General features: G+C 39.9%; 1 non-coding gene across 1 annotated transcript; it reads right to left on the reverse strand.

The window, feature by feature from the left end:
• Positions 1-4734: 4734 nt before the first annotated feature.
• Positions 4735-4875, reverse strand: LOC126947090 (U4 spliceosomal RNA). The gene has a single exon (XR_007722924.1). It is a non-coding gene; the product is annotated as a U4 spliceosomal RNA (small nuclear RNA).
• Positions 4876-13336: the final 8461 nt, after the last annotated feature.

Consider the following 13336-nt stretch of genomic DNA (forward strand, 5'->3'; position numbering starts at 1 on the left):
TTAGGGAGAAAAAAATAGGAGAGAGAGTTTGCCATGGAAAGTGGGCAAGAACTGAAAGAGAAGCAGGGAGCGAGAACTATAGAAAACAAAGATTTAGATTCAATTCCTTGCCTCCACGTTACTCATTCATTCATTCAACTATTAAGTGGTAGCTCTCATTGGTGAGTATAAGTACTCTGTAATTTGTTTGTTCGTTGATTTGACAAATGTTAATCGAGCATTTACTTTGTGCATGGAGCTGGGGATACCAGTGTGAACAAGATAGTCTGGTCACTATTCTTATACATTTGGTAACTAGTATGGAAGACAGACATTAAACAAACACTATAATTACAAGTCAGATAAGTGCCATAAAAGGTGAAGCCCAGGGAGATCAAGGAATGCCTAAACGGGAGAACTTAACCTAAGCTGGCATTGCTCCTCCTCTTCAAATAATCCAGATGGTCAAGTTGACTGTGTATTTTAAAGATATTTGCATCTCTTACTATGTGTGAAGTTGACTATCTTTTCATACACTTAAGGGTCATTTGTATACTTTCTTCTGTGAACTATGTATTCATGTTTTTGCCCATTTTCCTCCTGAGACTTTTTAGCCTTTTTTCTTTAGATTTTAAAAGTTCCTTATATGTTTGGGATATTGGCCCTTTATTTAGTATATGCATTATAAGTATTTAGGTACCTCTCGGTTTCATCTTTTTTTTTTTTTTTTTTTTTTTTTTGAGATGTAGTCTTGCTCTGTCACCAGTCTGGAGTGCTCTCGGCTTACTGCAACCTCTGGCTCCTGGGATCAAGTGATTCTTTTGTCTCAGCCTCCCAAGTAGCTGGGACTACAGGCGTCCGCCACCACACCTGGCTAATTTTTTATATTTTTAGTAGAGATGGGGTTTCACCGTGTTAGCCAGGATGGTCTCCATCTCCTGACCTCGAGATCCATCTGCCTTGGCCTCCCAAAGTGTTAGGATTACAGGTGTGAGCCACCGTACCTAGCCTTCGTCATCTTTCTTTTGACTTTGCCTATCTGATTTTTACCATGCAAAAAAAGGCTTTTACTTTAATTTTTATGTACTTGAAAATACTCATCATTTTATGGCATATGGATTTGGAGTCATATTTAAAAAGGCTTTCCCCACACCCAGATTATAAAGAAATTAATCCACGTTTTCTTCTAGTGCCTACATGGTTTTTTAAAAAAAATATTTGGACCAGCTGGTACATATATGGTTTTTTTTTTAATTTTATATGATAAGCTCCATTTGGAGCTTATTCTAGGGTACAATGTGAAGTATGGGACCAAATTACCTTTTTATCCAAATGGCTGTCCAGTTATGCCAATAGAATTTCTTTAAAAAGTCCATCTTTGCCCCAATAATTTGGATGTACCACGTTTATTAAAGATTACATTTTCATATATACTTGGGTCTATTTCTGGACTTTCTGCTTTGTTTTGTCAGTCTATTTAGACACGAGACCAATAATGGTAACAGGTTATAACACATTGATTAATTTTAAAAAAGAATTTGAAGTGACATGAAAAAAGAAGGGATTCAGCTTCCTTTACAGAAGAATGGATAGCTAATAAATGTGGAAGGAACAACAGAATTTGGAAAACATGCCTTTGTAGCCACGATGTTAAAAACTGATTCAGATAGGGATCATAATGAATGCTAAAACTATCAGATGAAAATTGCTGGGGAACAGAACATTTACACGGTCATACTTTAAAGATATTAATTGAATATTAATTACAAAGGAGGAGAATGTGCCTTTACAATGGAGAAATCTGGATTACACTACTTTGGCCAAGTGATCAAACTTGGCAATAGGACAAATTGACATTGTATACCTCCTGACGAGATGCAATGGAAACCACCTATGTGGTATCCTTGCCAAAAATGTTTAACCTGAATATATTCATGAGGGAACAATGTGACAAATCCAAATTATAGGCCATGATACAAGATAACTGCCCTAAAGTCTTTGAAATGAATATTTCATGAAAAATGAAAAAAGTGGGAAACTTTTATATGAAAGACTACTAGAGATATGACAAGTACATGAATTTGTATGACCTTTGATCCTGAATTTGGGATCCTTGATTGAAATAAACAAACAAACAAACAAAAGTTCTAAATGACATTATTGGGGCAATCGGGAAATTTGAATATGGGCTATGAATAAAATAATATTATTCTGTCAAAACTTTCTTGGGTGTGTTAACAAAATTATGATTATGTAGGTAAACATCCTTGTTTTTAGGCAATACAGGCTGAAGAAGTGTCTTGATATCTCCAAATTAATGTCAAATGGTTCATAAAATATGTATATATATATGTATGTGCTATGTAGCGTTATATATATGTATACACACAGAGAGAGAACAAATGTGGCAAAATGTTAACAAGTGTTTAATCTTCATGAAGGGTATATGGGTTTCTATTGTACTATTCTTTCAACTTTTCTGTAGGTTTGACTCTTTTAAAATAAAAAGTTGCAGGAAACAAAATCAATGTACAAAAATCATTAGCATTTCTATATGATGGCCAATAATGATCTAGCCATGAAAGAAAAGAAGGCAATCCCATTTACAATAGTTACAAAAATAAAATATGTAGGAATAATTTCAAACAAAGAGGTGAAAGATCTCTACAAGGAAAGCTACAAACACCGATAAAAGAAATTGAAGATGACATAGACAAATGGAAAAAAAAAAAACCCATGCTCATGGGTTGGAAGAATTAATCTAGTTAAAATGACCACATTGCCCAAAGCTATCTATAGATTCGATGCAGTCCTTATCAAAATACCAACATAATTCTTCACAGAACTAGAAAAAACAATCCTAAAATTCATACAAAACAAAAAAAAGAGCCCAAGTAGCCAAAACAATCCTGAGCAAAAAGAAAGCTGGAAGCATCACACATTACCTGACTTGAAAATATATTGCAAGGCTATCATAACCAAAACAGCATGGTGCTGGCAAAAAAAAACAGACACATATACCAATGGAACAGCATAGGGAACTCAGAAGTAAAGCCACATACACAGTCAACTGATTTTTGACAAAGCCAGCAAGAACTTACCTGAGGAAAGGACACTTTCTTCAACAGTGCTGGGAAAAATGAATAACCATATGCAGAATGAAATTGGACCCCTATCTCTTACCATATACAAAAATCAACTCAAAATGGATTAAACATAAGACTTGAAACTATAAAAACACTACAAGAAAACCTATGGAAAACTCTCCTGGACATTGATCTAGACAAAAAATTTATGACTAAGACCTCAAACGCACAGGCAACAAAAACAAAAATAGGCAAATTAAACTAAAAATCTTCTGCACAGTGAAAGAAACAATCAATAGAGTGAAGAAACAACCTGTTGAATGTGAGAAAATATTGTGAACTATTCATCTAATGGGGACTTAATAACCAGAATATACCAAGAACTCAGATAATAGGAAAACAACAAATATTCCCACTAAAAAATGGGAAAAGGACATGAATAGACATTTCTTAAAAGAAAACATACAAACAGCCAACAGGTATATGAAAAAATACTCTACATCACTAATCATCAGATAAATGCAGATCAAAATCACAATGAGATATCATCTTACCCCAGTCAGAATGGCTACTACTAAAAAGACAAAAAATAAGAGATGTTGGTGAGGATGCAGAGAAAAGGAACTCTTTTTTTTTTTTTTTTTTGAGACGGAGTCTTGCTCTGTCACCCAGGCTGGAGTGCGGTGGTGAGATCTGAGCTCGCTGCAACCTCCACCTCCTGAGTTCAGGTGATTCTCCTACCTCAGCCTCCTCAGTAGCTGGGACTACAGGTGTGTGCCACCACGCCTGGCTAATTTTTGTATTTTTAGTAGAGACAGGGTTTCACCATATTGGCCAGGCTGGTCTCGAACTCCTGACCTCATGATCCACCTGCCTAGGCCTCCCAAAGTGCTGGGATTACAGGCATAGCCACCACGCCCGGCCAGGAACTCTTATACATTGTTGGTGGGAATGTAAACTAGTATAGCCACTATGGAAAACAGTATGGAGATTTCTCAAAAAACTAAAAATAGAATTACCATTTGATCTAGCAGTCCCATGTATCTACCCAAAGGAAAAGAAATCAATATATCAAAGGGATACCTGCACTCCTATGTTTACTGCAACACTATTCACAATAGCAAAGATATGGAATCAACCTAAATGTCCATCAACAGATGAATGGATAAAGAAAATGTGGTACATATACACAATTGAATACTATATGGTTATACAAAAGAATGAAATCGTGTCATTTTCAGCAACATCGATGGAACTGGAAGTCGTATCTTAAGTGAAATAAGCCAGGCACAAAAAGACAAATATTGGATGTTCTCACTTATATGTGGGAGCTAAAAAACTTGATCATATGGAGATAGAGAGTGGACAGACAGATAACAGAGACTGGGAAGGGTGAGTCGGGAGTAGGGAGGAGGATGAAAAAAAGTGGGTTAAAGGGTACAAATACACAGTAAGACAGAAGGAATAAATAAGGTGTTTGACAGCACATTAGGTTGACTATACTTAACAAAAATATATTGTACTTGGGTTATGGACACCCTAAATACTATACATGTTACATTATATACATGTAACAAAATTTCACATATACCCCATCAACTTGTACAAAAAAAAATTTTTAATTATGAACTTCCATTTCTTTTTTTTTTCATTTCTATTTTTAGTTTAGTCTCCAAACAGACTGTCAAAAAATGCCGATGCCAACTATATTTCAAGCCATCATGGCGGGGTATTGGGAAAAGTTTTCAATTAGCAATAATCACTCCTTAGACAAACCTCACTGGCTCTGATGTTGCCACTGCACAAAACTGAACTTCTATTTCTTTAGAGTGGAAAAAAATTACAAAATTTTCAGTTTAATTTGGAATTCACTATCAAACATAATAAATACATATACCTTTTGACCTAGTAATTCCACCTCTAGGAATTTATCTGACATATGTTCAATGTTATTCATTGCAGCATTGTTAGGTAATAGCAAAAGACTGGAAGCAATATGTTTCCTTCAATAGGGGGCTGGCAAAATGAAATAGAATAAAAAACAAAGAAGCTCTTTGTAGACTAATATGAAGTCATTTCCAAGATACAGTGTTAGGTTAAAAAAAAAAAAAAGGTAAGGTACATAACAATACCTATAGTATTGTATTTGATAGAATAAATGGCCCCAGCTCTTCCCCTCCCTAAGCCCATACACCCTGCAATGTGACTTTGCAGCTCCTCATATTCCTTGAATCCAGGCTAGCTAGCCTGTGGGTTGCTTTGGTCGACAGAATAAGACAGTAGTTATGTTGTGCCAGAACCAAGTCTAGGCCTCCAGAGGCCTTCTGTGCTTCTGTTCTTGTGGAGTCCTGACACTACGATGAGAACAAGCCCAGACCAGACTGCTTATGGGTAAGAGACCTCATGAAGTAGAGCTGAACAAGACCAGCTGAAGCCATTCTAGACCAACCAATCCCCAACTGACCCATCAACTAACCAGCCACAATGATCTGAGCCTGGCCCTGAATAGTAAATACTCCCAGCTTACCCATAGGCTCATGAGAAAAAAACGAATAATTGTTTTAAGCCGCTTAGGTTTTTGAGGGGAAAAGGAGAGGGAGGTCATGTAGTAATCGCTCATACAAATATGCTACCATTTGTGTAAAATTTCAGAAAAAAAAAGACTATATAGATGGATTTGTTTACATATGCAAACTTTCTCCGTAAGGATGCACAAGAAACTGAAAACACAATTGCTCTAGGGGAAAGGAGCTATGGCAGCTAGGGGATGAAAGTGGGAGGCAGACGTTTTGTACCTTTTGAATTCTGAAGCACATTAATGTACTGCCAATGGATGAATGAATAAAACCTGTTCCTTTTTACTCAAATCTTTTCAGAACCCCTAAATTATCCCTGGGATCAGGGGAAAGGGAACTCTCAAATCCTATTGATGAGATTATAAATTGGTACAATCTTGATGGGGTGGTGGTAGGGCTTTAAGCAATGCCTATAACAATATGTAAATATATATGCAATGTACACACTATCTCTGTTAGAACCTGCCAGAAGCTGGTAACACTGGTTGCTTCTGAGAAAGGATCTGATGGAACTGGAGGTCAAGGGTTAAGAGGAAAACTGACTTTTCCCTATATGTCCTTTTTATTTGCTATTTCATTTTTTTACATTGAACTTGTCTTACCTTTCCAAAAAGAAAATAATAAAACGCACATGCCGTCTGACCCAACAATTTATCACTTCTAAGAATCTCTCCTGAAGAAATACATACAGAAGCAGACAAATTTAAATGAATAACAACATTTACTTGTGTATACTAATAAATTATAAAGAACCTCAATGATCATTTGAGGGTTAAATTATGGAATGTTCATACAATTGCTAAAAATGAACGCATAAACCATCACCTACCTCAGTGCAGAGCATTCGAGAATTTTTGAAGCGCCCTCTAATGCCCACTTCCAGTCATCCACTCTATGAATGATCACAAACGCAATCAACCCAAGTAACCATCACCCAGGTCCACAGAAAACATTCCAGAACTCTTGAGGTGCCCCACAATACCTACTTCCAGTCATTCACTCTATGAATGCTGAAAAAGTGAACCTAAGCAAACATCAGTCAGGTCACATAGAACATTCCAAAACTGTTGAGGCGCCCCCAAATGACCACTTCTAGTCATTCACTCTATGAATGATCACAAACTGAATCAACCCAAGTAACCATCACCCAGGTCCATAGAGAACATTCCAGAACTCTTGAGTTGCTCCCTACTGCTCATTTTCAGCCATTTACTCTGCAGGAATTATCACAAATGAATAAACCCATGTAACCATCACCCAGGTCACACAGAACATTCCCCCAGAATATCTAGTTTGTGATAGTTCATCAACCTGTACACTTTTTTGTATATACATTACATTTCAATAAAAAATGTAAAATATGCATGTGCATCTATTACAAATATGTTCACCTATGTATAGAAAAAGATAACTAGGGCCAGGCGCGGTGGCTCACACCTGTAATCCCAGCACTGTGGACTTTGGGAGGCTGAGGCGGGAGGATCACAAGGTCAGGAGTTCAAGACCAGCCTGGCCAACATGGTGAAACCCCGTCTCTACTAAAAATACAAAAATTAGCCGAGCACAGTGGCAGGCACCTGTAATCCCAGCTACTCGGGAGGCAGGAGAATCACTTGAAGCTGGGCGGCAGGGGTTGTGGTGAGCCGAGATCACGCCACTGCACTCCAGCCTGGGCGACAGAGTGAGGCACTATCTCAAAAAAAGAAAAAAAAAAAAAAAAAAAAAAAGAAAGAAAAGAAAAGAAAAAGATAATTAGGTACACAAATCAAACTATTACATTATAGATGAAAAGGCTGGAGGGGGAGTATTTTTTACTTTGCATACTTCTATGAGGTTTCAACTTATAATAAGCTTTTCTCCTCCATAATTCAAAAATAAATACAAATGAATAAAGATGACAAAACAAAGAAATTAAACCACTGTTATGAGATGTTAATTTTGTCTCTGAGGTAGAAATACACATGATGAAGATTACAAATTCTAGAATTCTTAACCCCTCACCTACAACAGCCACAGCCCCTCTTCCCTTCTTCCTCCCCACAACCCACAGGTCTCTGAGGGAGATGGATGCTTAGAGGGCAGATTCAAAGCGCTAGGGCTCTCACCCCAGACTACTTCAGTAGTCATCAGGGGAACTAGACTAAAAATTCCTTTTGGCCAAAGAAGGCAGGCCTCAGTGATCCAGACTAGAAGCTTCTTTCTCTGAGGGCTGCATGCTGACAGTAGCTCTGGAGTTCTAACCACTTTTTTAGTCAGAAGAGATAGGTAAGCAAACCAGGCCTGAAGTGCTCTTTAGCCCCACTTTACCTCAGCCACACTCCAGTTCCCCCTAGAAGCTGAAGGAGAGAGGTTCCTGACCTATCTTACCACACCTCACAGAAGAAGAAAAGTGCAGAATAGGCTGGGCGCGATGGCTTACGCCTGTAATCCCAGCACTTTGGGAGGCCGAGGGAGGGAGATCACCTGAGGTGAAGAGTTCGAGACCAGCCTGGCTAACATGGTGAAACCCTGTCTCTACTAAAAATACAAAAAATCAGCCGGGCGTGGTGACGGGTGCTTGTAATCCCAGCTACTCAGGAGGCTGAGGCAGGAGAATTGCTTGAACCCGGGAGGCGGAGGTTGCAGTGAGCCGAGACGGCGCCGCTGCACTCCAGCCCGGGCAACAAGAAAGAAACTCCGAAAAAAAAAAAAAAAAAAAGAAAGAAAGAGAAAAGAAAAGGGAAAGGAAAAGTGCAGAATCCCAAAAAAGAGGAAATCTATAAAGAACCCGGCAAGAGCATTCCACACAGATTCCACAGCTTCTAACTTCTTCATACAGACAGTTCCACACACCACTGTGACCCAATACTTTCCTGGATCAAAGTAATTATGTATATTTTAAGATTTGGGTCATATCTGGCTATGGATCATTCGTACTATCATTTACTCAAGATGTATTTAAATTATGTCACTTTTCCTTTACTATACGACTTGCCAAGTTTACTGTAATAAAAAGCTTCCTATCACTATAATAAATGGAACATCAGTATCACATGCCACAAACAGAAGGTACATATTAGGTATATATTAATAAAGATTACCAAAGGGTGGCACTCCTTGACAGACTCCTCGTGCAAGTTTTCCTCGGGAATGTCTGGAAGACAAGAAGCTTCACCCTCCTCCTAGAGGTGAGAGTGTGTGGTTAACACTTCCCCGGAGATTTACTTTCAGCTTCTCCTATAGGTTCATTCCCTAGTGATTTTCTTTCAGCTTCTCCTATAGGTTAACACTCCCTGTGGTTTTCTTTCAGCTCCCTCTATAGGTGAGAGTGACTTTCTTTTACTCCCTCTATAGGTTAGAGCGTGGGGTTACCTTGTTCAACAAAATTTTATTGAGTGACTATTCTGTTTCAGATAGGATAACGTGGGGTTACTTAGTTTAACAAAATTTTATTGAGTGACTGTTCTATTTCAGATAGGACAGCGTGGGGTTACTTAGTTCAACAAAATTTTATTGAGTGACTGTTCTATTTCAGATAGGATAGTGTGGGGTTACTTAGTTCAACAAAATTTTATTAAGTGACTGTTCTATTTCCGATAGGATAGCAAGGGGTTACTTAGTTCAACAGAATTTTATTGAGTGACTATTCCATTTCGGACAGGATGCTAGCTGCTGAGGATACAGAAGGAAAACGGGAGAGTTTGTATTATGATTGAGCAAGGGTTGGGAAAGAAAAGAAGGGAAAAAAGGAAGTTGGCAGATGGACATAGACTATAACATACCCTCCTGTCTCCATCTCCTAAGCCCCCGCTTATTTAAGCCACTGCAATTCAACTTTGGCTCCTTCAACCTCACTAACAGTACACTAATGAGAGCCTCCAGAGGATCTTCTAATTTTAAGATCTAATGGGAAAATTTCAGTCCTCATTTCAATTGACTCTGTAGACCACTCCCTCCTTATGGTTCACTGATATTGTTAGCTGCTTCATCTAGGCCATCCCTTATCTTCAGTCGGCCTCTTTTTTTTTTTTTTTTTTTTTGAGATAGAGTCTCACTCTGTCACCAGGCTGGAGTGAGGTGGCACAATCTCGGCTCACTGCAACCTCTGCCTCCCGGGTTCAAGCAATTCTCCTGCCTCAGCCTCCTGAGTAGCTGGGACTACAGGCGCACACCACCACGCCAAGCTAATCTTTGTATTTTTAATAGAGACAGGGTTTCACCATGTTGGCCAGGATGGTCTCGATCTCTTGACCTCGTGATCCGTCAGCTCTTAAATGCTGATGATTGTCAGGATTTTGTCCCTAACCTTCTTGTCTGGATGATCTCCCTGTTTACATCTACAGCTATAACTTCCACCTACATAAGCTAAAGACTCCCAAATCCCCAAAGAACAAGTAAGGTCTGTTTTCCTCTCCAGCCTCATCTCCTATATTAGCAAATTACTAGCATTTCTGTAATGGTGCTTTAGTGCTCTTCTCACCTGTATCTTATTTCCCTCTACCTAACTCCTTGACTCATGCCAAGTTTGTTCTTCAAGATTCAGCCTTAGTGTTCCCTCTTCTGGGAAGCATCGGGGGAGGGGGGGAGTTCGCCCTTGAAGCTCCCCAACACACTCTATCAGTGCTTCCAGTAATCAGTGTACCTGACTATTCTGCTCTACTGCTCTCCTTGAAGGCATGCTTTTTTTTTATTTTATTTTTTGAGACGGAGTCTCACTCTGTTGCCCAGGCTGGAGTGCAGTGGCATGATCTTGGCTCACTGCAACCTCCGCCTCCTGGGTTCCAACAATTCTCCTGCCTCAGCCTCCTGAGTAGCTGGGACTACAGGGGTATGCCACCACACCGAGCTAATTTTTGTATTTTTAGTAGTGACAGGGTTTTGCCATGTTGGCCAGGCTGGTCCCAAACTCCTGACCTCAGGTGATCCACCTACCTTAGCCTCCCAAAGTGCTGGGATTACAGGCATGAGACACTGTGCCCGGCCAAAGGCATGAAATTAATCTGCATTCGGCCGGGCGCGGTGGCTCAAGCCTGTAATCCCAGCACTTTGGGAGGCCGAGACGGGTGGATCACGAGGTCAGGAGATCAAGACCATCCTGGCTAACATGGTGAAACCCTGTCTCTACTAAAAAAATACAAAAAACTAGCCTGGCGAGGTGGCGGGCGCCTGTAGTCCCAGCTACTTGGGAGACTGAGGCTGGAGAATGGCATGAACCCGGGAGGCAGAGCTTGCAGTGAGCTGAGATCCGGCCACTGCACTCCAGCCCAGGCGGCAGAGCGAGACTCCGTCTCAAAAAAAAAAAAAAAAAGAAATTAATCTGCATTTACAGTTCACAGCACAGGGCTCAATAAATATTTGTTAAATTGATGAATGTAAGAAATTCCCAAGCTGTGAACAGTCAAGCACAGAAGATAAGGAGCTTGTGGTGGTTGGGGTGGGTGTGAACCAGGGATATTTAAAACTTGAGGACTTAGATCCTCTTTCCTTCCTTCCATCCAGGCAGCCAAGACTGGCAGACCATCAGGGTCAGAGCCAAGGAGATGGATGGGGCTGAGGAGGCAGGCTGGGTAGCCAGCTGGCAGGGTAGGAAATTGGTTACACACAGGAGAAAGGAGTAATTACACTGAGATAAACACTGGAATAAACCCTGTGGTATTGAATTGGAATCAGAGGTATAGTTTGAACTCAGAGGTATTGTTTGAACTAAACAAATATAGATGTGTATATACATTTACATGGCATATATACACGTGTGTTTTTCTCTGTGCTCTGAGGCCTTTAAACAATGATGCCCCAATAGCAATAATATACCTAGTTCCCCAACTTGATTTTTAAACACTGTTCTCTATTAAAAGGAATCAAGGGGCTACTTAGAGAAATGGCTGATCCCAGTGGCTGGGGCAAGGAAAGTATGAATCTGGGACATCTTGAGTCAGAAAAGTAAAAAACTGCTCAGAAACTGATAGGGATTTGTCCAAAGGACACAGGGATGAGTTGGAGGGGCCCTCATTTTCCAAATCTGAGGCAACTTGAATATCAAAACAATCATGGTAATGAATTAAAACTCACTAACTAAAGCGGGAGTCCATGAGTCCACACTGATGCAAAGTGGCGGAGGAGAGTGTGTTCTTCTTTACAGTAGAATGTCAACTAACAAATTAATGATGGAATTAGAGCCAGCATTAGGTAGTCATCATGATACTATCAGGCAGCCATCATGATACCATCAGACAAGAAAGATCAATGAATGCTAAAACTAGGGGGTCAAAGTTTAATGAGGAAACAGGATATTTGTAGTCTCGAAGTACACAAAATACTTTAATTTCAATGGGAAAAAGACAATAGACACCACCTTATCCAAGGGATCAAGGTTATCACTAGTAACAGGACAAAGTAACACCATGTGCCTCCTCCAGAAGAAACAGGGGTCTCTCCCCTACTGAAGTAGTCTGAATAAAATCTGTCTTGCTAACTATGTCTGGTATTGTTCCTCCTTGACAAGGGCAAGAAGATATATCTCAGAAACAGAATGAAGTCACGCTGAAGAATTACATGCAAGGAATGAAAGTAAGCAACAAGTCAAGGTTAACTCCTGGGTTCTTGGCTTGAGTAGCTGAGTGGGTGAGGGTGTCAATTACTAAGAAAGTCTCCTCCTCCTCTAGAAGAAGAAAAACTGATCTCTTCCCTTTTGCCAAAAACGGCATTATCACAACTATAGGCAAAAACTGAACGGGTCTGTAGATTAGAGGCAGTTTAAAAAAATCTTTCTATTTAAAAAAATATATAGATACAGGGTCTTGCTGTGTTGCCCAGGCTGGTCTCAAACTCATGGACTTAAGCGATCCTCTCACCTCAGCCTCCCAAAATGCTGGGATTACATGTGCGAGCCACTAATAAATGGCAGTTTTGTGTCAGTTCATTTTCTGGTTTTGATAGTTACAATGTGGTTATGTAGAATGTCTTTGTCTTTAAGAAATTTACGCTGAAGCATGTAAGGGCAATGGGGCATTGTAACTACAATTCATTCTCAGATGATTCAGAAAAAAAATGTGTGTGTGTGTGTATATATATATATACACATCCCCCCCACACAGAGACACACAGGGAGAAGCAGAATGATAGTGCATATATAGGAGAGAGACAGACAGACAAAGCAAATGTGATTAAATGTTAACAATTGAGGAAACTGGGTGAAGGATATATAGGAGTTATTTGAGCTACTCTTGCAAATTTTTTGTAAGTTTGAAATTATTTCAAATTTCAAAATGTAAAGTTGTTTTTCTTTTTGTTTGTTTTTTTGAGAGAGTCTTGCTCTGTCACCCAGGCTGGAGTGCAGTGGTGCGATCTCAGCTCACTGCAACCTCTGCCTTCCAGTTTCAAGCGTCAGCCTCCCAAGTAGCTGGGATTACAGGCGCATGCCACCATACCCAGCTAATTTTTGTAATTTTAGTAGACGAGGATTTGCCACGTTGCCCAGGCTGGTCTCAAACTCCTGGCCTGAAGCAATCCACCCGCTTTGGCCTCCCCAAGTGCTGGGATTGCATGTGTGAGCCACTGCGCCCGGCCCAAAATGTATTTTAAAATAAAGTAGTTCATGTATTTCTTAAAAACTGAAGATAGGGCCAGGCGTGGTGGCTCGCGCCTGTAATCCCAGCACCTTGGGAGGCCGAGGCAGGTAGATCACCTGAGGTCAGGAGTTTGAGACCAGCCTGGCCA

This window comes from Macaca thibetana, chromosome X, assembly GCF_024542745.1.
Source record: "Macaca thibetana thibetana isolate TM-01 chromosome X, ASM2454274v1, whole genome shotgun sequence".
NCBI classification, from domain to species: Eukaryota; Metazoa; Chordata; class Mammalia; order Primates; family Cercopithecidae; genus Macaca; species Macaca thibetana.